This window comes from Molothrus aeneus, chromosome 15 (genome assembly GCF_037042795.1).
Source record: "Molothrus aeneus isolate 106 chromosome 15, BPBGC_Maene_1.0, whole genome shotgun sequence".
In the NCBI taxonomy this organism is placed as follows: domain Eukaryota; kingdom Metazoa; phylum Chordata; class Aves; order Passeriformes; family Icteridae; genus Molothrus; species Molothrus aeneus.
This window is the reverse complement of record NC_089660.1, coordinates 18,600,432-18,611,793: the sequence shown is the minus strand read 5'-3', so window position 1 is coordinate 18,611,793 and position 11,362 is coordinate 18,600,432. Positions and strand designations below refer to the sequence as shown.

Genomic DNA, 11,362 nt, shown 5'->3' with positions numbered 1-11,362 from the left:
AGATTTATTTTCCGTGCCCCCCCCCTTCCCCCTTATAAAGGGCATTTTGAAAGACCTGGTCTGGATAGTGTGAAAAACGCCAATCACTTGTTTTTAAAATTTTAAAAGTTTAGTAGTAATAAAATTGTTATGAAACTAGTAATACAATTAGAGTAATAATAATTTGGACAATTTTAATTAGGACAATATGAGACAACAAATACAAAGAGTTACGGACGTCTGGGTACCTTTTTCTGGGCAGCACGAGCCCGAAAAAGGACCCGCGTTAACAAAGGATTAACCCTTTAAAGCAATAGCCTGTTGCATAGTCATACACTTCATACATGATGCATAAATTCCATTCAAATACAGGATTCTGTCAACTTCTTCCTCTGAATCCTAACAGTGCCTTCGAGGCGGGAAGAAGTTAATTTCTTCTGATAAGAGGGCAATAAATTCTTTTTCTCTGAAAGATTTAGGTGTCCTGTGGCTGCTATCTCGCTGCGAGTCCTTTCTTTAAAAAAAGTATCCTACATAGCATTGTTTCTATTTTAACAATTTTTATAACCTAAAACTATATTTAACACAGTACTTAAGAGAACTAATACAGCATTACTTTCTAACACAACACATATAATATTCATTTTAATATTTGCGAAAAGCCAATCATAAAATACATGCATTTTTCACAATAGTCTCATTGGTCTTAACTCCATGTCACTTCGGGATCTGGCCAGTGCAATGCTTGCAGCTTCATATGAGATCTGATTGGGAGAAGCCCCTGTCAGTCAATCCCGAGGCTTGGTCATATGGCATATCCAGTTACACTAGTAGAGTAAGCCTCCCCAAGCTACATAGCCTGCCCTTAATGCAAGATGGAATGGCAGGCCATGCTCTGTCTCCACAAATGAGAAATGTCCCTGGTGGAAACTGTAATGGGGAATCACTGGACCAGGAAACAATGGGTGTAGTTACCCCAGGTACTTTCATTTTTATAAACTGGATGAAGTGGCGAAACATCCCACTATGTATTTGGTTGCTTTCTTATAGCATTGGCATTAATGATAGTATATAATAAATCAAGAGTAATTTTGATATAATGAAATCTAACACAAAAATCCATTTTTGCAGAGCCTAGAATTTCCAATTCTTGGGGTTCTAGTGGTGTGTGCAGTAAGTTCCTGGCCCAGCAATCCCAGTTATCAATGGGACTGTGAATCCATTCCTTGTGGGGATGCAAAACATGGATGGCATCCTTGTTTAAAGGCCACACATCTGTTGGAAACACAACTAAGCAGGTGGAAAAGGGGTTATCTTATAATAAGCTGAGCCATCATCTCTGACTTACTTGTTAAAGGTTTACCAGGCTGGTGGGGTAGGAAAATCCACTCTAAAATCAACAAAGGATCAGACGCCTCGGGGTCCCATTGAAAAATTAAGGTGTCGTGAACGGCGGAAGAAATGCTTCACACGATATGCGTGAATTGCAAATCTCGAAGTTTATTGAAACCCCACACATATTTATATTGGTGTTAATGAAGCTTATACATATTGCAAAAGCTGAGCTCATTATTGGTTAAAGCACACTTAGATCAACCACACCTACTTCTATCTTCTAACAATTATTTTGCTTCTATGTTTGCATTCTTCTAACTTTTCTACCTAAGATAACTACATTTTCTGGCAAGCGATTTTCTCCCCCGTCTTCCCGTTTCAGAGAAGGTCACTGTGACCTTTGTCAGTGATTGGACACTGGTTGCTCAGTTCCCAGCTTGTTTCTCCTATCCTTATCCATTGGTATCACATCGAAATGTCCTTTCTCAGCTAACCAATTATCCAAAAAGCTCTCTACATCTCCCCTGTTTTTCTGTTGAACAAGCATGGTTTGATTAAATGCGGTAGTTATCATCTTTCACACCATATTCTGTATGCATATACAAAAACAAGGCAAGACTAATACTAACAGCAAAGCTACAATAGCTACTACAATGCTAATCTTAACAATAGAACGTAACCATGATCCTTTTAAAGATTTGAGCCATCCATCAATACCAAGGCCTGATTCCACCTGTAAGTTCCCAGTTAACCTCCGTAACTCAGAGAGCTGTGAGTGTACAGACTGTGCATGATCAGAGAGATTCATGCAACACATGCCCTCAAATTCATCACAGCCATGGCCTTGTGCAAGTAAGAGAAAATCGATTGCAGCTCTATTTTGAAGCGTCGCATGGCGAATAGAATCTACATCAAGCAAAAGACTGGAAATTGCTAAAGAAGTTGCATTTGTTTGTTTAGCAAGCCAACACCCTAACTTATTTAAAATAGCATGAGCACCTGCTGCTGATACCCCTGGAGCTAAGAAAAATGCTGCAACTATGGCTGCTGGGGACCAAAACTTTACATCGTCCTGGCAGTCAGCTGCAAATGCATGAGCCATTCGTCTGCCTCTACGATGGTGACGGCTCATGTTCAGTATCATGGACATGTTGGGTGTAAGTAGAGACAGCCGTCCAAGTGTACATGGTCCCCCGTGCAGCATTGATGGGATGCCGGCCCATGCACGGTCTCCACATATCAGGAAATATCCTGCTGGCAATTGAATAGGGTCATTGGATGAGACTGACACTCTCTTGGTTGTATAATTGCACCAGGCCGATGCATTCCGGTAGACAGCCATGCTAGAAGTTACAACACTAGAATGGTTCTTGACTTGTCAGGTTCGGCTGTCTGTCTCTGCCCCGACACGGGTAGTGTGGTTCTTGGGTGGCACGCGTTTTAAAGGATGAGTCTGGACTCTTCAGCTTTTCGGTCTTCAGGTTGTTTATTATTTCTTATCTACAAAATTTTCTGTCTGCCCAACAGAGGTCTGATCTGCAAGCAGTCACAGGCACTCTCTGACCACCCACGGGGCGGTTATGTCTTTTTATACTAATATCTACGTACATAATATTTACCTTTATTTCCCAATGCTTTTCACCCATGTTGGCAAGTGCACCTTCACCATAAACCAATCCCCAAATGCCAACATCACCACAGGAGATGGAGGACAAGAAGAAGGAAGAAGAAGGACAAGACATGCCCTGATCCCTCCATCTTGTCTCCATAACCCCCCTGTACCCAAAAACCTTAAAATCTATATTTCACTTTCTAAATGTGTCTATTTTACACCTTTTACTCTAAAATGATTCTCTTGTCCTCAAACTCTTGTTATTTCTGTGGATGGATCAAAATCAAGCCACCAGACACTCTTGGCAACATTCCAGGATTTTCGAGACCCCCAAGGGTTCTCCTGGCATCTCTGGACATTGGGAACAATGTGCTGAGATCCCACATTGACTGACAGCAGGCTTCTATGGTTAAAATGAATGCATGCATCTGCCATCACTGACCCTAACAACTCCAACTCTTGGGGCTCCTGTGGTGCTAAAGGAAAGCGGGAAATCCACTGATCCCAATTGTCCACACTCATCCTAGCATTGCTGACCTTACAAGTTGGCACATGTAAAGGGCACGGCCAGGGATCTGCTGGTAATCCAACCAAACAAGTTGTGAAAGGATTGCCAGAAGACAGTGACAGGCAAATGGTCTCCTGTTTAGTTAGGTTTGCCAGGGTGACCCATATGTTAGTTTTGGGCTGAGGTGGGGCCCATGCCTGATGGTCTACACTGTCCCCAAAAGAAGCAAAAATTGATAAAGCAACAACATAAAGTTTCCATCCCATCTTGCTTTTCTCAGGCACCCTTTTGGGCCACTCGGCCATCATGCCTGTCACAAACTCTTAAGAACGTCTCTTTCTCCTCAGCTTCAGCTTCCTTAAGTTCTTCAGACAATCCTCTCACACTTGGTTGGGACCCTGACCTCCCAAAATAGGACCACGTTCGAGTGTGCTAGAGGAATATTTCTACCACACAAGTGGAAAAAATATACTGTAGCCAAAATACCACTTTTGAAATGAACAAACAGTTTAGATGCCTGATCTGTGTGAAGCCTTTGTTTCAGTGAAGTCTGATGTATCAACAAAGTCCTTCAGCATCTTGGTTAGACACAGGAAACAGAAAAAAATGACTCAGAACTAACTCACCTATAAAATATTAAGAAATAGAAATCAGATGACGTGTTTTAGATCAGATACTTGAGACAAATAAGCAGTGTAGAATAACTCATGTGCTTGTGAATCTCCTTATGCAAAGCCAGTGAAGAACTTAACACATGAGAGACAAGCTACAGCTCACACTGGTTATTTTCAGAGGGAAAGAAATATAAGAAGTGATGGAGAAGTTACAAGTTGAGTCAGGTGCTTAGAGTATTGCGGGTTTGCTTTAAATTGAACAGGTACAAGAAATATGTTTCTAAGTGCAAAGGGACGTTAATGCTGTGGTATGATTTTTAAACCCATATTCTCTTTCAGATTAAAATGTAAATTAAATGAGAAAATATTTTAAATGACATATTGTGTTCTCACTTGGACAAAGAAAAAGGATAACAACTAAGTACAAAATACTCTTTGTTCGATGTTACAGGAAAAGCTAAGCAACAGTTTTCTTGTAAACTGAAATCATTATTCAAACAATAGAATGAGTGTTTTCTAGGCCTCAAACCTCAGTGTTTATGTTTTATGTTTTAAAAGTCAATTGATGCTTGAACAGTAGGGATGAATATATTCCTTTTGGTAATTATTTATCAGAATTGTCCACAATAATAATAATAATAATAATAATAATAATAATAATAATAATAATAATAATAATAATAATAATAATAATAATAATAATAATAATATGGTTGGAAGTCTATTATATATTTTAGTATCTGTTTTGAGTGGGAGTTTTTTTGGGGTTTTTTTTGTGCAAACTAACATTCAGGTTAAATTATAATTCTAAATGTTACATGACATCCAGTCTAGTTTTCTAAACATATAAATATGTACAATGAGTAACAGTTGTTTGGATTTTCTTCCCGCATCTGTGTAAGCAGTTATAGCATCCGATAAGGGCTTTAGTGATCTTTTTGGGCATTGAATCCAACCCCACTGTCCTATCACGACCTTTTTTGAGCAAATCAGCTAAACTTTCAATTTTCTGAAAAAGGGTTTTATGTTGTTGAAGTGGAGGAGATATCCATTCCAAGGCCCATATCTCCCCCGTTTTTCTGTTATGCTGAGTAAGTGCACCCAGTAAAAATTTTGGTCTACACCAAACTGTTAGCTGTACAGGGAGATCAAGGTCACGTCTCCGAACACTGCCCTGTGTAACACAGTCTAATATCTGCTGCAGTGTCTCAAGGATGAAGAGCAATAGTAAAGAAGCAGTCCTTCAGATCAATAATCAAAAGTGGCCAGTCCCTTGGCAACATAGCCAGGTTAGGTAAAACAAATAATCCCATCATTGTAGCTGAGGAACGTCCTAAAAGCAAAGCTCCCATAGGTAATCCATCAATAATGAGTGGTCTCTTTACTCCCGTTGGAACTTTTCTGGGTGAGCAGATATCAGGGTCACTGTCCGCTGCTGCTGCCAGGTCCACTCCGAGGCTCCCGGCGGTGGCGGGCTGGAGGCCGGTTGAGCCGAGGAGGAGCTGGTGGCCGGGAAGCAGAACCGCGCCGGGCAGCCGCGGGGCGGGCGGACTCCCCGGAGCCCGCTTCCCCACGGGGGGTGGGAGGCCCGTCGTGCCGCCCCCCCCCTCGGCTCGGGGGTCGGGGCGGCTGCGGAGCGGATCCGGAGCGGGAGGCGGCCGCGCTGCAGCTGTTAAGTTGCCCAGGGCCGGGGCCGGCACGAGCCTCTCCGGCGGGGCGGCTGCGGACCCGGAGCGGGGGGAGGCGGAGGCGGTGTAGGGTTTAACACTGGGGCAGGCGGCGCGGACGGCACGGCTGGAGTACGCGCGGGGGGGGCTGCTGCCCGAAGCAGGAACTGATAGCTGCAGGGAGCTGCTGTCTGGAGCGGGAACTCGTGTCGGCAGGAAGCCGCCGCTTAACGTAGATGCCGGTGCCGGCAGGGGACCGCCGTATGGGGCAGGAACCGCAGTCGGCGAGGGGGTGCCACTTAGAACAGGCGCTGATGTCGGCGGGGCCGTGTTGCTTAGAGCAGGCGCCGATGGGGGTGGGGAACTGCCGTTCAGAGCAGGAGCTAGTGTCGGCGGGGACCCAAACCAGTCTCTGTAACTCCTGTTTCTTTCACGGGCTACGCTAGTGTGCTGGGCAGCTCTTTCCTCTGCCTGGTATTTCAAGAATTCAGCATGCACGACTCGCCATAAATTTCCCAACTTTCTCGCGGCTTTATCAGCATCTATGACCGCCTGCCACAACTAATCCCCAAATATACGGCAGTCTGATAACCTATGCACTGTGCAAGGAGTCCGAAAAAGTCTTTGAGCATACGCATGAGCTAACAACCCATGAAGCTCTTTCTACAAATCTATACTCGTAACCTTACGCTTATATAATAAGCTAGGAAATAAATTATATGCTGCTTGCCTGTCTTTATCCGTGTTGAACGATAATAGCGCGCTTCTTGCAGCCCTTTTCCAGCTTCGGCAGCACGTGTCAGCCGGGCTCTGCTATCAGGTCACCCGGAGCCGGCACCGTCCCTTTTTCAGCGGTGCTTTTGCCGTCCTCGGCTGCGATAGGACCTGACCCCACTCACGCCGCCGACCGTGGCTATTCCCGGAGAAAGACGTCCGGGGTCACCATTTGTCGTGAACGGCGGAAGAAATGCTTCACACGATATGCGTGAATTGCAAATCTCGAAGTTTATTGAAAGCTCACACATATTTATATTGGTGTTAATGAAGCTTATACATATTGCAAAAGCTGAGCTCATTATTGGTTAAAGCACACTTAGATCAACCACACCTACTTCTATCTTCTAACAATTATTTTGCTTCTATGTTTGCATTCTTCTAACTTTTCTACCTAAGATAACTACATTTTCTGGCAAGCGATTTTCTCCCCCGTCTTCCCGTTTCAGAGAAGGTCACTGTGACCTTTGTCAGTGATTGGACACTGGTTGCTCAGTTCCCAGCTTGTTTCTCCTATCCTTATCCATTGGTATCACATCGAAATGTCCTTTCTCAGCTAACCAATTATCCAAAAAGCTCTCTACATTAAGGCATAGGGTTGGGGTCCTTTTCCCAAAATAGCTAGCAGGAATGGTAAGTTTAGATTTATTCTTTGTGCCTGACAAGTTTGAATGGCACGGGATACCTTATTTAAGGGATCCCTTGCCTTGTCAGTTAACTGCCTAGGTGAGTTTAACCCAGAATCCCCCCTTAACAAAACAAAAAATGGAACCAAGTCCTCATTAGTAATTCCCAGAAGAGATCTGAGCCAGTTAATTGTTCCCAATAATTTTTATAAATCAGGGAGTTGTGAGAAATGCTACTCACTTCTAAAATTTTAAAAAGTTTATTAAAACCTTATGAAAAAAATACAACAGAAGACTGAATAGAGAAAATATTACAGTGCTGGGATCAAAGGATTTTTTCTACTATGTGCTTATCCACACAGTGAATGTTCCACCTTTTAACACTTTAGCCCCTCCCAAAGTTCTGTCCATCGACTCCTTCTTTGCTGTCCCGTGGTGGTGATCACTTTCTTACACCTTGCTTGGAAGTCAGGTGTTGCCATAGTAACAAGCCAACCCTCCCAAACGTCCTGACTGCCCAGGCCATCCCGAGAGAACAATGCAAGGAGGTGAAACATAACTATAAATCTATAAAACTTCTCTTACCATATACATAATATTTGCCTTTTAATTGTGAGAGTCAACCATTGCATTCCTCATGTATCACAGAGTGTTTCTTGTTTCTCATTTAGCTGCAATGGGTGATGCTGTACATCTGAGAGTGAATTTTGAGTCCCAAACATTTCTAGGGTGATATCTGTTGTATTTTTTCTTCTGCAGTGGTCAGTCCTGCTTGTTGGATAGCTGTGATGGTGGCTTTTAAAGTTGCATCTAAAGATGAATTATTTCCAGGTGCAATAAATGTACTATCCATATGATGAACAATTGCCTGTGAATAATTCTGGTGAAAGGAAGCCAAGACTTCAGCTTTATGCATGGTTTCCTAGGCCTTCGCTATAAAATTACAGAGTCTAGAACAGGTGTATTACGGTGATAAATAAGGCCAGCAGACCAGCTCCTTTAAAAGGCCTTTATTAAAGACAGCTCTGGGTGGGGAACCAGAGGGGTTGCACACACTGCAGCTGCCTGCTCCCACTGGACTACACCAAGGAGGAGGAGTGCAGTTTTGTCTCTGGGCAGAGCTGGGTTTCCGTCCTCACTAAAGTCCTTAGGAAAAGGATGTTAGTTTGTAGCCCAGGGGTATCCTCCAAGCTGGGTACTATCAAAGTTATGGTGACAGGACAGAATCTGGCTCTGGTCAAGAGTGGGTGACTTAGTGTAGTTCTGGTGGGTTAAAGTCAAAGTTTATGCGCTGGTTTGTTGTTTCGAGAGGGTTCATATAGTTCCCACAGCCTCTCATTTGAATTCAGTCCGGGTGCAAGTCCTCCTGGGAGCAGGGGAAGTGGTTCCCGACGGGAATGGATACAAATCCGGGGTGAGACGGAAAGGGGTACAAATACAGAGTATGAGGGGGAGAGATACAAATACAGGGTCAAATGGGAACATTTAACAACAGCCACTAAAGGCATGTCCTAGAACTCTAACATTCAACGTTTAACAACAGACCAACACTTCAAATTAAGACCTTATCAACTTCACTAACATCAGCTACCAATTACTACTCTGGAAAAGATCTCTCATCTCCAGGATTTCATTCCTCACATTACTATCAGGCACTTGCATAAATGCTCTCCTTGCTGCATTTTTAGTATCATCAAGCACTGCATTCAGGAGGTTTGCAGCCTGCTCATTGGGATGGGAATATGGGCTCTTCTCCAGCTAGGTGTTGTAGTGTTTACACCGACCCTGCTTGGTCCTCAGCATAGTCAAACAACAGTTAAATTAACAGTCTCTTCGATCCCCTCTCCCACAGAGTGTATTCTAGTTGGGATAGCAGCACAGTCACCACGTGTTTTAAATCATGAGGGGTTAAAGGATATACAGAGAAATTAGCTTGCATTAGATTGTTAAAGAAAGAATAATATCTTCCATAGTTTTTGGCAGCCTTACTCAGTGCCTTTATATCCCTGTAGGCTAACAGTTTCCATGTAGGGCCAGTCCTCCCCCTTCTGTTTTTTACCGTGGTCAGCCAGGTCTTCTGCCATGGATCAACAGAATCACTGGATCCAGGAGAAGTGATGTCTTCGTCCCAGGAGGAGGGGGTACAGGCACAATGTTGTTTTTGTCCTCCGATACCTCTGCTCATGTGGCCGGCAGGAGTGCCACCATTTTCGGAATCAGCGGCTTCCAGGACTGTGGTGGAAGCACGTGCCCTAAGGCGTGCTGGGAGTTGTAGTCCAGAGCAGGACCATCGGGACTCTGGGCAGCGGTGAAACCTGAAGCGACATATCATCTCACAAGGAGTACAGATTAGCAGAGTCATTAGTAGGCAATGCAACGGGGTATTCAGATGAATTGGAGGTGACTTGCGGTACCTAAGGCATAGGGAAGGTGAAGGGGGAGGGGTCCGAGATGGCGTGGCTACCGCCATCTCACATCCTGAGCGGAGGAGGCAGAATGGGATACGGGGTAGCAGAGTAACCCGTTGTGAAAAACGAGGTTCACTCTCCTGTAAAAATGTAAAAGTTTAATAAAGGACAATAGGATACAAAAATAAAGCAGAGTTTAATGGCTGAGTACGTGGCATTCAGTCAAAAGCACACCTGCTATTTTGGAGACACCCTTTACACACCGTTTCTATTATGCAATATATGCAATTAGCCTATTGCATATTCATAAATAATAATGCATATTTAAACTTTTCCCTAAACTAGTTTACATTTTCCAAGGACTGTTTAGCATGGCTCCTCCTCGGGTCCGCCTTTTTAGAGCATGCGCATTTCTTGCCTGTGGTTTTAGTCTCGTATCGCCTCCAGCTTGGGCTTTGGTCCGTACTTTCTTCAGACAGCAGGCGCTGATAGTTTGGCATGTCAGTAGCAGGGGTCTTCATCATGCGTTCATTGGATGTTATCCTAACCACGCAGGCAGTTCGAACCACAAGCATACCTATATCAGCTATTTCACTACTATGTCTAAGTTAAGATAATAGCAGAAATAAAAACGGTATCTTTATAGCAAAGTTTCATTAACATTAGACGTATAGCATCCACTTTAATATTTGCGAAAAGCCAATATTATAATATGTATTTATAACACCATAGGTTTTGTCCACAAACGGGCGTTCTCTACCCTGTATCCTATTCCAGAGGAGTCTGAGGGGTGACAAGGGAGAGAATACGAGAGAGCAGAAGTAGCTAAAAGCTTTTGTATGCAACAAGATCTGGTCCCGAATTCTGTCCCCAGGTTTAGAAGGTTGGAAGCAGTCCCGGTTTGGGAAGGGGTTGCCTGTGGTGGGATGGTCTCAGATCCCCCAGTCCTGCCACACTAGCAGGGCAGAAGAGGGGTCAGGTGCTGGGAGTTGGAGCTTTTCAGCCTTAAGTGTTTCGAAAACTGTGTGGAAAGCAGGGAACAGACAAACCACGACAGACTCTCCCTTGATTGCTAGGTTGTAAAGGGAACCCCCACGGAATCACAAAATCCCAGAGAGAACACTCCACCGTCTGTGCCATTTTCTGCTGTGCTGAGTGGGGCTGGATCGGCAGCCAGCGGTGCTGTGCCGCGGGCTGCTACAGCTGTGGTGGAAGCAGGCGGGGTTTCTCCGTGGACAGCGGCAGGAAAGTTTTGCAACACCCATTTTAGGAGGTTTTTAACTCACGTTTTTGGATTTTCTTGCCGTGGACTGCTAAAAGTATTTGAAATCGTCCATAAACATTCCTCTGAGGTCTAGACAGTCTTATTCCCCTTTTAAACAGGATTAGGTGGGCATGTAGGCATTCCCATCCGGTAAAGGGAGGATCAGGCGAGAATAAGAGTACCCTTTTCTCTGCTTACCTGCTTTTTTCAGGCAGGCGTCTGAAAGAACCAGGTCCAAGAGGTGGCTTCTAACAACGTCAACTGGCAATTTAATCCACAGCAGAGAAAAAAGTCCAACCAGTTTGCCAAGACCTGGCCAAACACAAACTGAGGAGGTGCCTCAGCGTGAGGTCCCTGTTCTTGGAGTGCCAGATATGGGCTTAGAAACCCACTGTGATTCCCCTGCTCGGCTTAGCTGGGAGGAGCTGGCTAATAAAGAGGGATGGGAACGATGGAACTAGCCCGGAAAATAAAAAAAAATAATGTGATAAATGAGTAATGAAATGGTTGACTCATAATTGAAGGACAAATATTATGTATATGCTAAGAGAAGTTTTATAGATTTATAGTTATGT

The 11,362-nt window shown here is 44.0% G+C and overlaps 1 long non-coding RNA gene across 1 annotated transcript; it reads right to left on the bottom strand.

Annotated features, from left to right (window-relative positions):
• Nucleotides 1–1,459: 1,459 nt before the first annotated feature.
• Nucleotides 1,460–4,689, bottom strand: LOC136562987 (uncharacterized). Its single transcript, XR_010784587.1, has 2 exons — nucleotides 3,311–4,689; nucleotides 1,460–2,683 (listed from the first exon to the last, which is right to left on the bottom strand). It is a non-coding gene; the product is annotated as an uncharacterized lncRNA (long non-coding RNA).
• Between the last annotated feature and the right edge of the window lie 6,673 nt (nucleotides 4,690–11,362).